This window comes from Rousettus aegyptiacus, unplaced genomic scaffold (genome assembly GCF_014176215.1).
Source record: "Rousettus aegyptiacus isolate mRouAeg1 unplaced genomic scaffold, mRouAeg1.p scaffold_m13_p_5, whole genome shotgun sequence".
Taxonomy (NCBI): domain Eukaryota; kingdom Metazoa; phylum Chordata; class Mammalia; order Chiroptera; family Pteropodidae; genus Rousettus; species Rousettus aegyptiacus.
The window spans coordinates 62,509,727-62,531,934 of NW_023416308.1; the positions used below are offsets into that span (position 1 = coordinate 62,509,727).

Here is a 22,208-nt window from a genome sequence, read left to right on the forward strand (position 1 = left end):
CTACATAAATAAGGTGGACGTTTGTATCTTCTCTAACTCCAGCCCAATTCCGTCTTCCTTTTGCTTCCCCTCTGGCGCTTCTCTTCCTAAGAGGTGCTAAGGCAGAAGGTCAAACTCTAACTTTCTGTTCATTATCTATTTGAAAGAAAATGCATTTCCCATATGTCTATACTCTTACCTCTCTTTAAGAAATTTGATATACAAATATTTAAAATTAAAAAACAGGTAAATTAAAAAGGAGTAAAACATTCTTTATGTTACAAAAGAATGTGCTACAGGATCTGCTTCAATAGTGAGTTTTCCCTAATTAAATGCATTTAAAATGTGATTTAATTTGAAAAATGCAATTTACAGTCACATTAAAAAACATATCTATTGTATAAAAGCAATCTAGGCTTATTCACTTTGATTATTATAACAAGCGCTGACGAGCTGTATAAAAGTGGCAAATCTCATAAAATATCCTTATCTCCCTTTTTCCTTAGAGAGGAGATATGTTATTAATTCTACCTATTTAACAGAAATACAGAGAGTATATATTGAACAAACTGTGTGCATTGCTGAATACAACTTAGGAATAAAGTGATTAACACAAATAATTACACATACAAAATCTACACTTCCAAAGTAAAAGAATATCTAATTATTGGTTAATTCAAGGAGATCTAGGAAATTGATCTGGCAGTATTGTATGTTTTTGTCTTACATTTGCAATCAATTGCCTAGATTGTATAGTTTCTTCATTGTAATAGTTGTCTCCTGAATATAAATGAAAGGTATTATTGCCTCATTGTTAATTCAGGGACTTCCAAGCAGACAACGTAAACTCAGTAAAAGATGTGGGTGCCATCTTTCTGACTTATGGTCACATACACTTTACACTCTTTCCTGTGCCTTTCTAAGTAAGTATCACTCAATGGAGAAAGCTAACTTTTGAAGGGTCAGGCACCATGTTTGTTTAATATGCTCCATGCAAAATAAGTCCAAGGTAATAATAGCACTCAATACATTTTTTTTGCCAATAACAACATGGATTTGAAGAACAAAGCACAGGCCCATCAGAAAGACTAACAACATAATGTGTACTTAGTTCACCCAGACTGTGAATGATCTGCTATGACTACAGTAAAGATGGAATGCTAGATTACTTTAAACAACTCCTAGTTAGAGAACATACTTATGAAGATGAGGAATTAAGAAATCTTATAAATCTATCTGCTCACATCAATACCAGTACAGGAGGCACCTAAAATTTAAATTGTAAACAAGTAGTGACAAATCCTCATGGATTTGGTGAACCATGTCTCTCCCGCCCTCACTTGTTGTCACATTCCCAAATTATTTCTTTACTAACTGTAGTATTTTCCAGCATTTATAATTATCAAATGAAGTTCAAAAAGACATATATCCCACAACAAGGATATTAAAACGTAATTTCCAAATCTCCTCTATGACTGGAAACTTTTCCATGCCAACAGTTTGGAGTAAGAAGAATTTTTACCACTAAACCATCAATCATAAAACTGAAAAGGACACAGAGAAATGTGCATTTAAATGTAAACTTCTATTAGATAAAAATAATAGAGCTAAAAATTATAAAAAAGATATTAATTTCACAAACTACTTTTAAAATGCTAGAGTAAAAATTGTACAATTAATATTGTTCTGCCCCAAACCTTGTTTTTCGGTGATACGAAACCCTGACTGATGTTTTGGTGACGCTTCGTGTTAGGAAATATGCATTCACTCCATGGAAATGGCCATCGATGGAAGATGCGATATCATCCTAATTGAGTTTCAAAGTCAAAAAAAAAAAAAAAAAAGCGCACATCACTGATGTTAAGAACCACACAATGGCAAATGGTCAAGTTCCAACAGCTAAAAAGATCCAAGACATTATGAGCTTTTAATGAGTGAAACATACTATGAGAAAGAGACCTGTCAATAAATCCAAATCCTGGTTCACTAATTAAACCATTTAATACAGTGTCTGAATATGTAGACACTAGACTTCAACATTTCTTAATTATATTCAATTCCAGGCATATTTTTCCATTTAATTGACATTCTGAAATGCCTTTACAGTTCTATCGGATAGGTACCAAATTCTCAAGGGATACTGCTACACACTTCTGAATTCTGATTCGTTTGATTGCAATTGTTATTGTGAAACTTTTTCTGAAATGTGGGAGTCATACCCCACTTTTTCCATAACTCCAACAATATTAAAGTCATCTGCATTTGGCCCGCTTCTGATGTGTACATTTCTTACAGTCAGATTCTCTACAGCCAGGCCAATCTGATGAAACTGCAAGTACAAACTCCATTCTAGCATCACATGAATCACATAACATACTGCTCAACCAATCACAACACCAATTGCCATCATTTAGCTACCACTTAGAGCCAAATAGAGAATTTCAAAGCATGACTTTGAAAACAAACTTCAGATACCCAAATATTAATCACATACTTAGATATTTAAAAAATCAACATAATGTCATTTGTAATAGATGCTCTATGTTTCAAAAAAGACTAAGATACCCTTCCTCCCAAGATATAGCATCATTTTGCTTCTGAAAAGCATGTGCGCAAACACACACAAGCACAGTTTATCTGACACACACACACAGTGTTTATCTGATAGAAAAAAAATGACATTTATACTGTCATTAAACACATTTGTCACTAGACTTAATCTGTATTATCTGGCATAATTTCAGATGTTTATAAGTGTTAAATAATCTTCAATGATATTTAGCTGCATTAATAATTAGGGGTTTATTTCAAAATGTGAAACGTCATAGTTGCTCTAACATGCTCACTTTTTAACCTTCCACGGTTCTGAAAAGGCTATAATTTTTATCAGATTGTTTGGAATTTAATTTAGTTGAAGTCCTGAAGTTACAACTAAACCTCCAGTTAACCTTTCATATCTGTGCCTCATTGAACAACTGGGCTTATCTCTGACATTTCAAAAAAAGAAAAATAATAATTGAAACATTATTTGTAACTGCTTTGCACAGTACAAGTATCAGCAAGTCATGGTGAACATCCAAGGTAAAGTTCTAGTCTTTTTACCCACATTCTGGAAGGTAGTATTACTAGGCATACCATTTACTTGACTTTTTTTTTTAATGTTAAAAAAGCAAGCAACAGACTTGAACGCCGAATTCCTAAAGGACAGAACACCTCGCAGTTCTCTGTGCCAAAGCTAACTGAGATTCATAACTAAGCCTCAAACAGTGGAAAACAGGGAACTCAGAATACACCAAGTACCTCATTCGAGAAGAATGAAGTTCTTCCCAGCATATGTTAGAAGCATGCCTGCCAAACTTAGTAGATTCCTTCCACCTCCAACATTAAACAGTGCTGTGATTTTATTTTCCTTAAATGTATACATCTTTAGCCACACTAGACTGTAAGCTCCCTCAGGATATGACTCATTTTTTATGCAATATATCTCTTATAATCCCTACAAAGAAGAGAATAGAGCAAATATTGATGGACTACTTTGAATTCATTCTCCAAATTCAGAATTATATATTAAACGGACCTAAGAGCAAGAGTCCAATATAAAGAGAGAAGGTATTTCTGTTCCTGGAAATGTCTGAAATCTTCCAAATTTCATTGACCTGCTCCCAGGCCATGCTATGATTACCATCTGGAGAAGGAAGGCAAACTAGAATGAAACAGGATAGATCCACACTGGGCAACAGAAGGAATGTTAACCACTGGCAAAACCGAGAACCAAAAAATGCAGGAGGTAGGAAGCCAGGAACCTTCAGGGCTAGTCCAGCTCACCTTGAACTCAGTATAGAGTTCAGGGGTTACATTCACAGCAGGAGAATGAAGAGCACATGTTCTTGATTTTCATTCACATTTCCTGAGGTCCAGGAGTTTTGGACAGAGGTGAACTCTAATGCCAGATCTCATGCACAACCTTTGTAGCAGTATTTCTCGACCCAATAAAATCATCCGCAAGGCTTTAAAAAATACTCATGCCTGGGTTCTATCCCCAGAGATTCTGATTTAAATAGTCTGAATGCAACTTGTCCATCAGTTGTTGTAAAAACATTTGGCGATTCTGAAGTGCAGTCAAGATTGAGAACTGCTTTACGATCATTTCTGGGAGCTCTGGGTGGTGTAAGAAGCCTCACAGAGTTAATTGTTGAAGGACAGGTAGTGCCATAAACAACCCACTTAATGTTATGAAAACAACAAAAATTATTCTTAAAAGGATCTCCTAAAAGGTTGCTTATTTGCACCTATATTTTTCAATACTACCAACAGTCAACTACAAAACCCAGAACTGGTGATGCGAGCATTAGGAAGCCACAGTGTGTTAGGAGAGAGGAAGTGAGGACAGCACGTGCGCCTGCATGCTCCCAGACACATTTAAAACACCAAAAGGTCCTGTGTGAAGTTGCAGGGGGTGGGAGGAAACTACGAAAAGATAATGCAGAAAAATGCCTAAGTAAATTCTGGTGTCTTCCCAAAATATTGACTAATATTCCAACTATTCTAAAAGCCCGTGTAGACTAGTCCATGAGTTTGTTCTTTTAGAAAGGAGCCCCATCCTAAAGAAATGAAAGAATTAATGTTGTGGTGTCTTACCCGCATTAGAGTTTCACTAAGAATCATTAAATTGGGTTTTATTCTCTTTATATTCCTCCTAAAAGTTTACCTTTAGCTCATATTAATTTCTCTCTCCTCTAACCCTGTTCACTTATACTCTTTTGTCAATTAACAAATATAGGCATGTGTTGATTTCTAATTTATACACATGGGTATCTCCCATCTTCCCAACAAAACAATACGCACACAGAAACATATATATTCCTTACTTTTATAAGGAATATATATGAATCTTGCCTACTGCCTTCCAAAGGGAGGTAAGTTTAGTGACTGTTACTGAAAATAAATTTAAAAGAAATAAATTTTTAAACAGATAATAGAAACAAAAATGAAATAGAAAAAAATAAGAGAATTTTTAAGAAAAAAATTAAATACCTTTAAATTCTGTATGACTTTACAGAATAAAAACAAAGGTAAACTCAAGACATACAAGTGTAAGAGTTAATTTATTACACAGAGGCGATAATCAAGTCTTCGAATCCTGAAAGTTCAGAAAGGTGAAATATTAAACTCTTGTTCTGCTCAAGGATCCCTCTCAATGTCCCCTGTATGACTTCTCTGTCCAGGCAAAGCAACACTCTCAAAAAGCAATGTCTAAGGAAAGAGTCACACAACCCTCTCCAGACCTCCACCAGGGCCCTTCACATTTGTATGTGTCTATCCAGTGAAGGAAGTAACACCTCTGCTTATATTAAGAGTTTAATCATTAAGTTTTGAAATCTGTTCTCTATTTTCTCTATCATAATGCCAGTAAATCCATTCTCAAATCATCATTCCTTCTGCTTAAAATAAAAATATCTCAATACAAGGATAGGCTAAAATTAAGACTAACCAGGAAGAGTGCCGTTCCATTTCAGTACTAGAATGGGTCATTTGTCACTGTTACACATAACTGATAGCTCATTTTGGTAGACCAGAAACTGACTTGAAACCAATAGACAAGTGTCAAATATGTTCTCAATAAATTCAAACTGTGGCATTAATCTGAATCTTTTTTTTTTTTTTCTTTAAGGGAAGCCAAGCTTTCTTAAAATTAGAAAGGAATTTGGGGGAAAAGCGGCAATGTAAACAAAAAAAGAAAAAAGCTTATTAAAGGAGTAGATATTCTTCAATTGACAGAAAAATCAGTAAGTTTGAGAAGCCTATGGAATCAAACTGATCAAAATGTAGAAAAAATATTTACCGTCAAAGTGTTCCCAAAGGAAAATGCTCAAGTCACAAGTACTTCTTTTGCGCCTATTAGGTAGTAGGTATTGTGGCTCTCCTCGAAAGGACAGGCTATAAATAATAAACCCAACCTTTACGAGTGAGTAGAAAAATCCTCATAATGACATAGTCAACAATTAGAGATTTAAAAGATTTCAAAAAATTTTATCAATAAGCAAAACTGTATAAACAAGGGTTGTGCTTCTTCAATTTTTAAAACTATGAGTATCTGTGGAAATCATGGGCTCCTTTATCTACAAGAAGAAAATGGGCAGAAGATGCCTCCTTCTGTCAAATTTTTTTCTTTCAAATTTTCATCCCACCCTGGTGTCTGTCACAATCAGCAAAGGCAATGGTATCATCAATAGTCCTTCCTCAGCAATCAAAGGAAATCAATCAGAATGGACTGGCCCACCTGATCCCATCAGATGATTCCCCACTCAATGCTCCTACAGAAGGAGAAAAAAAAAAAAAAAAAAAACAGAAATTACCCACAGTGGGAAAAAAACAAACATCCCCAATATTATCGTTTCCCTCATTCCCTAAAGGAAAAAGTCAACCAACCTAACAAGCCTACTGGACAGATGGGGGATATCATGGAATGCCACACCCAACTCCATGAATAGTAAGGTAAATCCACTTTGGTCCTATTTGCATTAAAAACTGTTAATATAGTATAACACAACAGCCACAGGGCACACTCCTCAGACCAGCCAGTAATGACTAAATATCTTTTTTTCATTGATAATTGCCTCCTTCTTTCTATTTGACATAATTCATCAGCCAGATTAGAGCAAGTCATTCTGCAGCAAATGAAGAAAGCAAGGATAACATAACCCGACACATCTTATGTGAACAGCCTGAAGAGCTGCTGCTTTACAAAAAGCCATGAGCTGGCAAAATAACCATATAGCATACAGGTCAGTGGGCATACACTGTTTATTGCTACTCATTTCATTTCTGAATAGCTCAGCATAACTGTAATTGCTAGTTAAGAGACAGACTGGGTCCTGACTATTTTTAAAAATCCCCCAAAATGACTGTGCCAGGAACCAGAATAAAAAAAAAAAAAATGGAAAATGCAAAAGGGGAGGTGGGGGTGGGAGACAACAAACACTGGCTGTGAAAATCCTGCAGCTACAAGAGATGGAGCCAACCCAGCAGCTGACCGATTTCTGATCTCTGAGCCAGCTGCCTTTCATGTGGAGTTCTCTGTGTGGTTCAGATATGAAGACATTATATCTGGACGTTTCTGGGAACTTTCTCAACCCAGCGCCTGTGCAGAGAAACTGGCCCCAGCACCATTCATTGTCTAAGTTCCAAAATGGCAATAACAAAGATTCATGATTAAATATCTGCATATGGTTTAATTCTACGAGACAACTTTTCTCCTTGCAAAATGTTAAAAAACCCTTCCCCCACTCCGACCCTGTTAGTAAAAAAAAAAAAAAAAAAAAAGCACATCAAAGCGCTAAAGTTATTATGCATTTTTTGTCTTTGTCTCTTGGCGCCCTAGTTTTCTTGGCTGTTCTTTATTCTCTCACTGCTCAACTGCTCCAATTTAGGGAAAAGAACTCGAAAAAAAAAAAGGGAGCAGTTGGCTCTGTGCAATTTCCAGGATTCTGCAGAATCTCAATCTCTCAACTGCTTTTCTTTCTTCCATCCCCTCCCTTCTTTTCTTTCTTAGATTCAAATCTCCACATCACAAAACAAAACATCATTCAAGCGTTCGATAAACGTTAAGAGAAGTTCAGTGCCTGCCCGTGGAGGCGAAATCTGGGTTCTCTTTGATCGATACTGAGAAGTGGGCACCTCAGTCAATTCCTAGATGGCGGGCTTCCCCTTTTCCACCACCTGAACTTGCCGCCTGAAATCAGAGGCAAAGTCGTCTGCAGTTTTTCTGGTCGGTTCCTCGTCTCTGCCTTTATTTTAATTCGGCCCGGACGCAATCAGAGAATCTAATCCTAGCAACAAAGCCAGGAGCACAAATCCACCGTGATGAACTGGTTGGCCTGCTCCCCCGCCCCCTCCCTCCCACCGCCCCCGACTTGCCTTTGAAAAGACAAGCATTGAGGCCAGAAAATTAATACGTCCGAAGAAAGGAGGAAAAAAGCGGTGGAATACAAGTGGCCCGGGGTGGTTTGCGTTTAGTTGTTTGTTTATGCGTATTTTTTAAGCATCAAGGAACCACAAGTGTGAACCCAAGCTGGTCAAGCCCTCTATGGGTGCCTTGCACAACCTTAGGCGCTGTCCAGACAGCTCTCCTCCGCCTCCTCTCCCGTCTGGCTGGGGCCCGGGTGAGTGGGGGAGGTTCGCGCGGGTTTGTCTGACACTTGTAAATGGGAGTGGGATCCAACTTGAAAAACAAACGCTCCGGAGTCTGGGGGCGGGGAGGAGTGGGAGGAGAGAAGAGAAAAGACTCTTCCATCATTAGCATGGTCCGTACTTCTCTCCCTCCCTCCCGCCGCGGCTGCTGCAGGTTCGCCGAAACCAGAAGCTGAGTTCCAGTCCGCGCGCGGCGGCGGTGAGAGAAAATGCAGAGCCGAGGCGCGAGGAATGACCAGATGCCGCGGGCCACTGCCACCGACCGCCCACGCTCCGGACTGCAGGCGCCTCTCCTTCCCAGGAACTTCTAGCCCTTCCCCCGGGCCTCGCCAGGTCTCTGCAACCTCCCTCCTTCCTCATATTCATTCGGAGACCTCCTTCCACTGCCTGGTTGCCCACATCATACGGAGCTGCAGGATGCCGCCGCCGCCGCCGCCGCCGCCGCCACCACCACCACCACCACCACACACACACACACACACGCGCACCCCGGGAGCCCCACCCTTTTTTCCAGGCTCAGGCTGCTCAGGAGGCTCCCTTTGCTTGCCAATCTCCCGCCACCCCACATCCTTGACCCAAGCAAACGCCCGCACACGACAGTGGAGCAGAGAAAAGTGAACAATAAAAGTTGCTTTCCGCGAAGTCTAATTGTGGTCAATGTTTAACCATCTCGGAAAACATGCGACAGAAGTCAGCGGGAGAGGGAGGAATACGGACTGCGAGCACTGCTAAAAATATCCGTGTTTGCCACCCCGCGCAAGCCCCGGGGCCAGATGCACTTTAGCTCAGCGACCCCCACTGGCGAAATCCTGGCTCGCAGTGCGCGCCGCGCGAAGACAGTCGGGGCCACCTCGGCTGCCTACTCGCCCGCTCCCCTCATACCCCTACCTCGGCCCCGCACCTATACTGGTCCCAGGGAGGGGGTCAATCCAGAACCACTGGGGAAGGGGCCCCGAGTGCGGAGCTGGCGTGCCCTCGCATTCCTGACCCCCGACCCAGAAAAGGCTGCAGTGCATCCCCCAGGACAGTCAGGCCCGCGCTGCCTTTCAAAGACATGCAACCTTCACTCACGCCCGCCAAAAATCATGCACTCTTCCCAAGCACTCCGTTTCTTTCTCCCTGTCAAGATATCAGGAAAAGTCCTTCCTCCCGCCAAGCCGTAAAAGACTGTCGCTCCAATCCGAGAGCAGCTGCCATTCAGTAAATCTCCCCCTGCCCATGACCCCCGCAAGCCGGAATCAAGTGTGGAGCAGACCTGCAGATTGTCTGGTAAACCGTTTCCCTCCCTGGCCAAAGTGCATTTGGGCTCACAAGTCGGCCCCACGCCTAGCCAAGAGACGACCCAACTTGCGCCTCCGGGTCCCTCAAGTGCATCCATAAGCATCTGAACAATCCCACTGCGCTCAACGGGCACAAGCCACCAAACAGACTCACCGCCTGGACCCTCTTATCCACCTGCCCCAGCAGCTGGGACTGGGAGGGGGCGGGGATAGGTGAACCGATCCGCAAGCCCCTCGAGTCTCGTCCCCAAATCCTCAGTCCCAAACTTAGCCAACTCTCCATGCCAATATCCCCGCTACTGCCGTAGGACCGAATCTCCTTCCCGTCCCTGCGGCGACGGCGGCTGGAAGACGTACCAAGGCAGGAACTTTACAAGGTGAAAAGTTTCCCCCTCGCGCTCCGCCGGCTTTTGCCTCCGCGAGCCCACCTCGCAGCTCATTTGCACCCGGCAGCTGGAGCTGTGCTCCGGAGAGCGCGCTCCAGACGATGCACCAGGCAGCCGAAAAAAAATCACTCTAAAAATCTCCACGCACCCTTGCTTCCGCCGGCGATCCACTGCTCCACCAGGGGCTTCCCCCGTGGTCTTCCTCTCCGGGCGCTCCTGCCCAGTGCGAGCTGGTCACCCGGCCGTCGCCGCTGCAGAGCTCGCTGCGCGCTCGCCGGGACTGGAGCCGCGAGCAGAGGCGCTCGGCGCTCGGGACGCTGCCGCCGCCACGGGGGCTCGCAGGCGCAGGAGGGATGCCGGGAGGAGAACGGCAGCGGGAGGAGGGGCACAGGGGCGCGAGATCCCAATCCGCAGTCCAGATCACAGCGCAGCCTACCGGGAGGAGCGCCGACTCTCGTGTCGGCTCCGAGCTGCCGCCGCCGCCGCTACTGCTCGCCACCTCGCTGCTCCAAGCTCTCCATCACAGCCGATGCCGACGCACGGACAAGTCCCTCTCCATCATCTCCCCCTCTCGCATCTCTCGGTGTCTCCTCCTCAACCGCGAGAGAAAAGGGCGAGATGGAGAAAAGGGCGTCCGGGATGACTAGCGATCTCGGAGCGCGGCGCAGGGGAGAGGGGGCGGGAAAGGAGGGGGGCTGTGAAGGAGGCGCGGCGGGCTGGAGGGCGCTCCCGGCGCCGGGTCTGAAAGCTGGACTAATTTTAGAGCTCGAGTCTTCCTCCACCAGTCTCTCGGGGCTCGAGGATAACACCAACGTGCCTTCCTGCCGCTGGCAAAACGTGGCGCAGACTTCAGAGAGCGCGCACACACTGCTTATAGTCCCAGCTGCACCACAGCCCCGCGCCGAGGTCGAGCACGTGTTACTCTCCTAGGACAGATGAGGAAATTGAGGCACATCGAGGTGAAATGGCTTCTCTGAGATCCCAAGGTTAGTTTCTAGCGTGAAGATTACACTATCAAATGTATATCTCTTAATTCCAAATGTGCTACACAGAGAGGGCTCCTACTACTTTCCCATACATTTTTGGGTCATCTGACAATCTTTTGGAGAAGGGAGGAGTATTAGACCAGAAAGGTAACGTGGCACATTCTCTTTCCTCCGTCCCTGCCCCCAAATCGTTTTAAACATTTTTATCGAAATGGCGGAGAGGCACTCTGAAGGGAATGAGTGATTGATGTGGGGTTTGATTTGCAGCTCCAACCAGCCAGTCCACCACCTCTTCCAGTAAGTAAGGTACCCACGCCCTCTAAGACTTCCAAACTACACACACACACCCAACACAAACACTCTGCAGCAGCAGAACCTACACTCGTCGACCCCACTCCCATGCCCGCCCCAGCTCTGTGTACCTTTGCTCTTCCGCTCTTCTTTTTCTTCCCTTCGAAGCAGAGAGACAACCCACAGTACTACCACCACCCACCAGCTTCCATCTCGACCTGCGCCCACCCCATGCAGAGCAATGCATAGCTGGTCCCTAAAACAGTCCTACAAGCAAGGCGTTGCCTCAGATGCTCTCTCCCAGGTGGTTTCTCCCCAACTCAACCTTTGGCTTCTGGGGATAGGGGCGCCAGGCCTGCAAATGTGTTCTCCAGAAGAAATCCTAACTTTTTTGAACCATGAAATTCTCTTTGGAGAGCAAGGTAAGAATTGCTGCTGGGGGGGCTTTGTGCTCAGCCACTAGAGCGAGCCCTTTGAACAACCAATTCTATTTACCTTTCTGTACTTCCAGCTCTCAGCCCGGAGCCTCTGCCCTATCACAGTTGTAATGGCCCCACCACTTCCAACAGGTGCAGAGTTCCCCCTGAAAGCCTCCAGCAGTCTTGCCACCTCGACTGCCCCCATAAAACATGGCATGCTTTGGTCACTCTACCCTGAATGTTTAATGTGAATACTAAAGAACAGTGACAGCTCCCTATACATCAGCTAATTTGGAAGTAATCAGCATGATGTTACCTAGGGCTTCGTTGTCACATAAGGCCAGAAGATGGGTCTGGAGTGAGGGAAACCACCAACAAGACTAGGAAGACTTGCCTGCCCTCCAAAATGTTATCATTTGAATAATTTTATTCAGGTTTTTATGTCAGCAGCTTTCTAGAGCATTGAAAAGTTTATTACTATTTAAATATGTCCCTGGCATGGCATTTTCCTTGTGACCAACAGAATACAACTAACTGTGCATCAAAGATTTTAATGAATCAATATATTTCCCATCTGAGTGCTTCTGTGGAAGTATTAAAACAAGTTGGTTCCTGAAGACAAGTCTTTTGGTAGAATCAGTTGGTAGTTGTTTGGCCAGTGGGATGCTCAAGGGAAGGGTGCTGGCTGGCAGTAAGACAGAGCATCTTCTACCTTCTGCCAGGTTAGTATAGGTAGGTGTGGCCACCGCTTCTGCTGCTGCTGCTGCTGCTGCTGCTGCTGCTGCTGCTGCTGCTGCTTGTGATGCTCCTGACTCCAGCTCCTAGAATGTTCACTTGTGCCTCAAAAGCACCTTAAGTACAAAGATAAATATAAAAAGATGTCTAAATTTCAGCCTCCCCTATTCCTAGGAAGTACAGAGATAACAGTCTTTATTCCCAGGTTAGGCACAAGCCATTACAGCCTGTGAGTAAGAGACTTCCTATAAGGATAATAGGGCGGTTTACCTAGTGGAAGACTCCTTTGGTCATTTAAGATTTGCATAGCATTTAGTACTCATTTAATATTGATTGTATTAGAAGACCATTTTTTTTCTTTTAAAAGTGCCTACTGTGTGCTAGTAGTGTAGTAGGCACAGAGTTGATAACACAGTAAGCTTTATGACAGCAGAGATCTGTTTCTCATATTTATATTTCTCTCCCCATTTCCATACATAGGTCTGTCACGCTCAATGAATATTAGTACATAAATATCCAAAGAATGAGCAGATAATGAAAGCTTGAGGATCTTCTATTAGATCCAATGAATACCTCATATAGAGAACATTGAAATCCTTATAGGAAAGGAGGCCAAAAGAACAAAAAACAATGAATCTATAATATAATGTTACTTGCTCTGTAACACCTCCCATGCTCCACTTTAGATTCTCTGGGCCTTGCCGTCTCTTTTAGCCACTGCAGGGGCAACCAGTTCTAAATGGTGCTAACTAGCTTCACACAGGTGCAATCTGACATTGTCTTGCCCTAGGCCTTTCTTACATCTCTCCTCCAACCCAGAGGCTTCTTAGTTGAAGTTTTAGTGTAGACTAAAACCCAGACAGAAATTTGAGAGATTAAACACCCTGTGGTAAATCTTTTGACCAGTGGGAGATGGGAGTCCGTGGATAAATCATCCCCTTTCCATCTTCCAACAAAGGATTCTGAAATGTGTTTCATAGTGTTCCTCAGGTGATTTTAACTGAATTAAGCAGCCAGTCACCTGAAGGAGTGGTCAGCTTGATAACACATCTTTATACTGGCTCTCTATCCTTTGCTGGGTTCCCAGCTCTGTCCCTCACATTAACCCATTCATTAACCCATTCCATTTGTTCTTGTGTTTATAAAATTGATGATCTCGGAGGAACTTATCTAGTGTGACATTTGAGCCAGCGCCTACTTTGTTAGCCTTCCATAAAACATTTAACAATGGCTTCCTTTAAAGAAGAATTAGTTACTATAATGGACTATTGAGGAAAGAGGGGGAATATCCTTCCTGGAAGTAAGGATTTAATCATAAGATAGGTGTTTATCAAATTAGGATAGAAGTGGATCTGTCAAGAAACTATGGTAATAGGATATTTGGAAACAGGTAAAGTCATGACAAGGAGTCAGTTTAGGGTGGTGGTTAAGTGAGCAGGCCCTCGAAGGAGGCAGAATGACTGAGTTAGAATCCTAGTTTCTACCTTCAAGCTATATTTTTTGGATAAGTTTCCTAATTTCCCTAGGTCTTAGTTCCTTCATATGTAACATGGGACCTATAATAGTACCTATTTTATAAGATTAGTGTAAGAATAAATAAGATATTTCAAAAAAGCATGTGCTTGACATTGTAAGAACCCAATAAATGCTAGCTATTATTATTCTTTTACAGATAAATCATTAGGCAATTATGTTATATCATCTGAGCTTAAAGTCAGTGCTAGAAGCCAGAACAAAGTTTGGACGCTACTATTATCCCTTCCATGCTAAAATTCTATGATTTCAGCTCCAGATCTGGAATGATATCTTGTTATCCACGTAGCTGTTACAGACCAAACTTTTATTCCAATACAATGAAATGTTGTTTCAGATATTCTGGGTTATGCAATCCATAAAATTTATATGTATAAAGGAATCATTTGTGAATAAGACCATTTATTTATCTGCTTTTTGCTCTTCACTAATAAAGCTCCATAGTTTTCAAATTCACCTTTTGCAAAACTACATTTCATAGTTAAGAGTGACATATATTTCATATATGTCTGTAATTTTAATTCATTTACTTCTATAGCAAAATGTTTCTTCATTTCATGCTGTGTATTATAAAACATCAAAGTATATAGAAGAGACATTGGATATACTTTATCCCAGTGGCTCTTTATTGATTTTGGGTCACAGAACTCTTTGAAAAAACTTTTGGAACCTCTTTTTAAAACTACACAGGTATACATACATACTTTTTGGATCTATTTCAGTTGTTTCAGAGTCCCTCGAAAGATCCTCTATAGAACCCAGAGTAAGGAAAATGTCGTACATGAAAAAATTTAGTCCAGAACTCAAGTTCTATTTCTTCAAGTTTTTAGTTACTGTGCTAGTATTACTTTTTCAAATATGTTTAAAGGTAGGAATATGTAGTACCTCAGGGGTTGGAGACGAACTTGGATCATTCCAAACTCTTAAGAAATTACTCTTAAAACAAATGTGTAGCCTGTTTGGGGCCCCACTATACAACTAGAAGCTCTCTGAGTTAACTTCCTTAGACCACAAAGCTTATTAAAAGGTGAGTAATTAAAATGTGCTAATTTGGAGTTTACAAACTCTAAATTAAAACTCAATAGTAAATTAATTAAACCAACAGTAGCTGTGGGAATTTTTTAGAATTTAGACCAAATCTTACAGAGGAATATTTTTTCACTGACTTTTTTTTTCTTTTTCTTTTTGATTTTGGGTATATAGTTACACTAAAAAGCAGACTGACTTTTCTTTTTAAATTCTCTACAGATAGAGCTTCCACCTAACTATTACCTGCACACTATGCTGACCCCTCCTACTGCCCCACCCTGGGCATGCACACCACTAATTATACTAGCACAGGAACTTCTTTGTCACTTAACAATCATAAAGCTGATCAAACCACAATCCCCCTTATTCTGAAACAGCCAAATTTGGACAGACTTAACTACTTGGTTTTTACCAAGCAAATTGGCTTGCCAACTGTCCTTATCCTTAAATGTCTTTTTATACCCCTGTCTTTGGCTACAACTCTCCTCTCTGTGGCTACACACAGACTAATACATATCCTTTATATATATATATATATATATATATATATATATATATATATATATATATATAACATTTTGCTATATATACTTGATATATATATATATATTAGTTTCAAGTATACAGTACTTTGATTAGACATCTATATAGTTCATCAGAACAACCTCTCCAATTGCTCCCTCCCTCCCCTGACCCTCTACCCAGCCATCATATTAATACTAACTGTATTCCCTATGCTGTGCTCCTCATCTCCATGATCATCCATCAGCTGCTAATTTGTACTTCTTTAACCCTTCGCCCCATTCTCCCAGCCCTCCAAACTCTTCGCTCCTTATCAAATTGTCCACTTTATTTGTGAGTATGTTTTTGATTTCTTTATCCTTTTTATTCCTTAGATTCCACATATAAATGAAATCGTATAGTGTTTATCTTTCTCTTTCTGACTTAAATACTTTCTAGATCCATCAAAGTAATATCTTTTTTCATCCCCTTCCTTTTAGTCCATATGTGTCTTTTAATCTGCAGTGAGTCTTGTATTTTTTCTTCTTAAAGAAGTCTCTTCAACATTCCCTGTAATTCCGACTTGGTGGCGATAAATTCCTTTAGCTTATTTTTGTCTGGGAAGCTCTTTATCTGTCCTTTGCTGGATAACTGATCTTGGTTCTTCATCCTATTGAATATTTTTTTCCAAGCCTTTCTGTCCTGAGAAATCACCTATTGGTCTTATGTGTGTTCCCTTATAAGTAATTATGTTTTTCTCTTGCTGCTTTTAATATTATTTTCATTTAAACTTTGACATTTTAATTATGATATGTCTTGGTGTGAGACTCTTTGGATCCCTGATTTGGGGAATTCTCTGAACTTCCTGGGGTTTTATGTCCATTTCCTTCACCAGGTTAGGAAAGTTTTCCATCATTATTTCTTCAAACAGCTGTTCAACATCTTGATTTTCTTTAGTTATGCCAATCGGACAGATATTTGAACCTTAATATTGTCCCATATGCTCCTTAAATTATTTTTATAGTCTTGGCATCTTATCTCTTGCCATTCTGATTGCGTGTCCTTGGCTTTCTCGTCTTCTAGATAGGGCATCTGATCCTTTTCTTTATTCACTTTATTTATTCCTTTGTTTATTCCATTTAATATACTTCTCATCTCAGATAATGTGTTCTTCATTTCAGACTGGTTCCCTTTTATAATTTCCATTTTTATGTTTTTTATCTCTTTGTTGAAGTTCTCACTAGATTTATGAAGTTCATCGAACATCCTTATAACCAGTGTTTTGAACTCTACATCTGTTATATTACTCAACTCCATTATATCTGGATCTCTGTTCTGTTCTCTAATATGGTTTCTGCTTCTTTGTCTTCCCATTTTTGGCTACCTTTCCATGTCTTATTCTATGTACTAAGCAAATCTCCTAAGTCTCCCAATCTTACTAGTGTGGATTTTTGAAGTAGATGTCTAGTGGCACAGTCCTGAGAGGGGTTCAGCTATAGGCCAAACTTAGCCTAAGCCTCTACCCCTCTGGAACCACCTGTGAAGATTCAGCAAGCAATCCACAGATGCTGTGCTTATAGTTGCCTCAAAAGGCCACACCAGAAACCGAGGCCAGCTGGTTCCAATGTGAGTCTGCTCAACAAGGAGCACCTGACTTGCTAAGGATATACTTGGATATGGCTTGGGTGGGGCTGCGAGTTGGGGGAGGTGGGGTTTCCTGGAATCCTCTGGGTGGAGCGACCTCTGTTATCCAGTTTGATGACGTCACAGCAATGGTGGCGCTGTGTCTAGCACACTGGTGGGGGGAGGGCCGAACAGGGAACAATGGATACTGCCAGCACTTCTGTACAGAGCGAGTATCTCTTCAGCCCTCACTCCTCCAATGTCTCCCTGTAAGTCTCTAGTGCCCCCTGGGCACAGCCGAATTGGCACTGGTGCTCGGAGTGAACAGGCCTGTCACGGACAGGGCCCCTTTAAGATGCTTCTGTCGCTGCTGTTGCCACAGCTTCCGTCTCAGCCTCTGGAAACCGGACAGCCGCCAGGCAGCCCTGTATCCTCGCCCCGTCCTACCTTCTGCCGTTGCAGGGTGCTTTCTTGGATTTCTCCATAGTTGTATGGCTTGTTCATCTAGATCCCAGGTAATTTTTCCTTGCTGCTGCTCCTTGTTTCTGTCACAGCTTTGATTTGGTTGCCAGAAGGATAAACAGAGCCTCTATTATCTACGCCATTTTTTTCCCTCCCCCTAGACACTCATTCTTCATACATCTACAATTCTGTATTCTTTAAACCATTCCTCTTTAATTTTTTATTCATGTATTCAGAAAACACTTTTCGAGCAGCTATATACTTTGGCTCTCTGCTGAGGGCTGGGGATATGATGGCTAGCAAAAACTTATGAGATATATGCCCTCTTAGATCTTTGAGCCAAAGGAAAAGTCACCATTTATCAAATGATCATATAAAGAAATGTAACAGTGGAAGGCTACAAATCAATGCTTCCAGTTGTTTGTTTAACAACAAGACCACCCCAGAGGGAAGATTTTTCATTCCTCTCTCTATTTATAAATAAACTGAAGTTCAGTACTAATCATGGCTAATAAGCAAACAATATATTTAGTGCTACACTTAATATATGTTTTGAGATATATTATAAATGTCATCAAATACTGAGGTATTAATAAATGTTTCAGGATCCCACTTCAACATCTTCGCCAAAAGTTTCATCTACCCTGTTGACCTCTAATTAAACCTTTTCCTCAAGTATCCTGAGATGAAATTTTAAGTTTTTCATTCAAAAGCACTGCTTTAAATTATTTAAAAACTGTGGATACTTATTTTCTGCTGCTATATTTCTATACAATAGATAAGTTATATTATGAATGAAATATGGTTGTGTGGGCTAATGTAGTCAGATGGCAATTTATAACATCTTTCTGTGGGAAAAGCATTCCAAGTTTAAAACAACTGACTTTCAGACTTTTGGAACATGACTTATTTGTAAATTAAGACATTCTTTTACTAATCAAAAAGAAAGTTACTATGTAATATAAAAGTGAGATAATCATTATTATAAGTTTCATAAAATCTTAAGAGTTGGAAAAGTAGTTAGAGTTTATCTACTTCACTGTCTAATTTGCCTACATGTCATAGCTGCTTACTGCTTCAGTCTTTACTTTCTTCTCTAGTACACTCTCAAAAATAGTGTAGACACAGAATGGAGACTTTTTCTACTTGCTTCAACTTGCTGTAAGGAGGAAATATGTGATTTTCCTACTGTGTTCATAGACTAATGCCGAAAGGAAAGTTAAAAAGAAATCTGTCTGAACTAAGGAGCTTCGAAACCAAAGAAAATAAAAAAAGCCTTTCCATGAGGTTGGTGAACAAATTATAGTAACTGATTTTTTAAACCAGATCTTAATTGAATCAGCCAAGTATTATTAAAAATAAATATTGGCCTATTGCCTTAAATAAGGAATATAGACCCCTTTTTCATTTTGAAATCATGAAAAGATGTATTTACCTTTATTTTTAGAATACTTTAGCTAAGCCAGTTAATATCTATTTCATTTCACCAGGCCAAATGTTAGACATGAATATCAGTATAATTTTTCAAAAATGAGCTGCATTAAACTATTTGTATCACAAAAATGTCACTGTGAACCAGTACCTTGCTATCCATGGCTGTTGGAAGCTGTAAGAACATCATCTATTCTTCTGACAATGTTGTTCAGCTGAAAATAACTACTACTTCCCATATACAGTTGATTTTCAGTAAAGTGAAAAAACTACTGATTATGAGGAAGTAGCAGGTTCAAAGGGTTAATAATAGGATTCAGTTTTTTTCATTTCAAAATCTACTAATCCAATTTCAAACCAGATTTGTGGTAACTAAAAGCTCTTTTTCTATTGCTCTGACTCAGGAGTCTATTTGAAACAAACTACTTTTCTCAGTATATTTTCTCTGGGGTAGATTAGATGCACTGACAGTATTTCATTCATGCACTGAAAACCTACTATGTACAGAGGGGCAGATGTTGAAGATCTTTGCAGCATAAGTGGTCCCTGATATCAGGAAGCTTACCTATGATAAGCACCCAAATCTAACACTGCCCCTGGACCCAGTAATACTGACTCATGAATGTAAATAGACCTTTCAACCTCAATACCTTTATTGTCAGTTTTTTGCTGTTGTACCAAGCCAGGACTTTTCTTGGTGACCTTCAGTCATGGTGAAGTTTCCATATTTCCAGTTGTACCTTGTCTTTACCTCTACAATATCACTTTCATACAACTTTATCCTTGTCTTCATCTAGTTTTATGTCTGCCTCTTGAGGGTAAAGGCTGGTCTTTATTTCTGCATCACCAAGGTGAGTATCACGTGGCTGCTACTCAACAAAATGTTTAATTATTAAATGAATAAATGCACCTCAGCCTTATTTGTTTGGACTTTTGAGAGATGAGAGAGCATGGAGTTGCCCATAGGATACCTCATACTCTTCATTTTCCTGAGAGAGAGGCCTAAGTTAGTGGTTCTTAAAGTGTGATCCCTGGACACCAGGGGCAAGCCCATCAATTGGGAACTTGTTATAAATGAGCATTTCCAGGCCTTATGCCAGACCAAGTGTACCAGAAATGCTGAAGGTGGAGCCCAACAATTTGAGTTCTAAGAAACCCTCTTGGTGATTCTAATACTTGTTAAAATTTGAGAACCACAAGCCTAGATATTCCTACTCTTCACATGCAGATAGCCTTGTTTTGTATCCTCAAGGATGGAAATGCCATACCCCTTTAACTGAACCTTTAAATCGGTGCACAGGACATAGTCAATTAGTCTGACTAATTTGGCAAAAACCTCCAAATTATCTATCCTCTTTGTCCCCAATGGGGAGGTGTTTGGGCTTGAATTGCCAGGTAATTGCTTCAATTAACCAATTCATTTTGCTTAGGTAGGCACAGCTGGTTGTAAAACCATCTACAGTATCCTCAAGGTGTTGAAGCCAACAAGAGACCTGCCAGGGAGGAGAAATTAACCATTTGGGAAGAGAACAGAGCCAGTGTCTGTATCTACTGAGCTCTGTTCACAAATTTCTTTCTTTTATACCCTGGTTCATAGGACTTTATACTACCAAGATCTGGCACCTGAGTGATAGAAGGAAGTGCTTTCTGATACGGTATCAAGTACACTTTGGGTGCATCTTTCCTATCGTTAGAATCATAATAGAAGTGGATTAAAGTGGAGAAAGTTCTGCTGCCTGCTGCCTCAACAGCTTTGATTTTCCTGTCAGTGGTAAGTGCAGTTTTGCATTGATGTGAACTGGAATTTAAATCTGTGCACCTTCTGAACATTATTTTTATATATATATATAGTTTCAATTATAGTTGACATACAATATTATTTTAGTTTCAGGCATACAACACAGTGATTAGACATTTATAGAACTTACAAAGTGATCACCCTGATAAATCTAGTACCCATCTGACATCATACACAGGTATTACAATACTACTGATTATAGTCCCCATGACTGTTTTGTAATTACCAAATTGTACCTCTTAATTCCCTACCCCCTTCATTCATTCCCTAACCCCCAATCTGGCAACCATCAAAATGCTCTCTGTATCTATGAACTTGTTTTTTATGTTTGTTTATTCTGTTCCGTGGATTCTACATATAAGTGAGATCATATGACATTTGACTTTCTCTGTCTGACTTACTTCACTCAGCACAATACTCTCTAGGTCCATCCATGTCATTGCAGATGGCAAGATTTCATTCTTTTTTATGGCTGAGTAACATTCGATTGTATGTATGTACCACCTCTTCTTTATCCAGTCATCCAATGATAGACACCCAGGTTGCCTCCATATTTTGGTTATTGTAAATAATGCTGCAGTGTACATATGGATACACATGTCCCTTCAAAGTAGTGTTTTGGGTTTCCTTGGATGATATGCAGAAATGAGATTCCTGAGTCCTTCTTTTTCTATTCTTAATAGTCTTTGTTTTAAAGCCTATTCTGTCTGATAGTATTGCTACCCCAACATTTTGTTGTTGTTGTTCCCATTTTCTTAAAATATCTTTCTCCATCCTTTTCCTTTCAGTGTGTCTTTTGATCTCAAGTGAGTCTCCAGTAGGCAGCATACGTAAGAGTCTTGTTTTCTTTTCCATTCAGCCACCATCTTGATTGATTGAAGCATTTAATCCATTTACATTTAAACTAATTGTTGCTGTTTTATAGTTATTGCCATTTTATTAATCACATTTATTTCCCGCCCCCCTTCTCCTTAAAGAAGTCCTGTTAATATTTCTTGTAACAGTGGCTTGGTGGTGAGGTGGTGATGAACACCTTTAGTTTTTTCTTGTCTGAGAAGCTCTTTATCTGTGCTTCAATTATAAATATTAGCTTTGCTGGGTAATCTTGGTTGTTGGTTCTTGCTTTTCATCACTTTGAATATTTCATGCCAAACCCTCTGGCCTGTAAAGTTTCTGTTGAGAAATTAGCTGACACTCTTTATGGGAGCTCCCTTGTAAGTAACGAATTTCTTTTCTCACCCTTTTAAAAATTCTCTTTGTCTTTTACCTTTGACATTTTAATTATTATGTGTCATGATGTGGGTCTTTTTGGGTTGATTTTCTTTCGGATTCTTTGCACTTCCTAGTCCTCTATGTCTATTATCTTCACCAGGTTAGGGAAATTTTCTGTCATTGTTTCTTTAAATAGGTTTTAAATTCTTTGCTCTCTCCCTTCTCCTCTGATACCCTTATGATGTGAATGTTTCCCACTTGTGCTCAGCTTGGAGTTGCCAGAGAGAGTCTAAGCTGTGAACTGAGGCCAGCTGCCACTAATACTAGTCTTAGGGCTGCTCAGCCAGAGATAC

General features: G+C 40.7%; 2 protein-coding genes across 8 annotated transcripts in view; one reads left to right on the top strand and one right to left on the bottom strand.

Annotated features, from left to right (window-relative positions):
• Positions 1 to 10,521, bottom strand: part of FAT3 (FAT atypical cadherin 3) — a 603,178-nt gene extending 592,657 nt beyond the window's left edge. For 4 of the 5 annotated variants that reach the window (XM_016158663.2, XM_016158661.2, XM_016158662.2 and 1 more), the window contains exon 1: positions 9,984 to 10,521. The gene's annotated coding sequence lies outside the window, so the exon portion shown is untranslated. The other variant, XM_016158660.2, reaches the window with a different exon arrangement.
• Positions 10,521 to 22,208, top strand: part of LOC107517677 (immunoglobulin-binding protein 1-like) — a 49,571-nt gene continuing 37,883 nt past the window's right edge. For 2 of the 3 annotated variants that reach the window (XR_001598576.2, XM_016158664.2), the window contains exon 1: positions 20,505 to 20,616. The gene's annotated coding sequence lies outside the window, so the exon portion shown is untranslated. Of the gene's footprint in view, positions 10,822 to 20,504; positions 20,617 to 22,208 lie in introns of those variants that run through there. The other variant, XM_016158666.2, reaches the window with a different exon arrangement.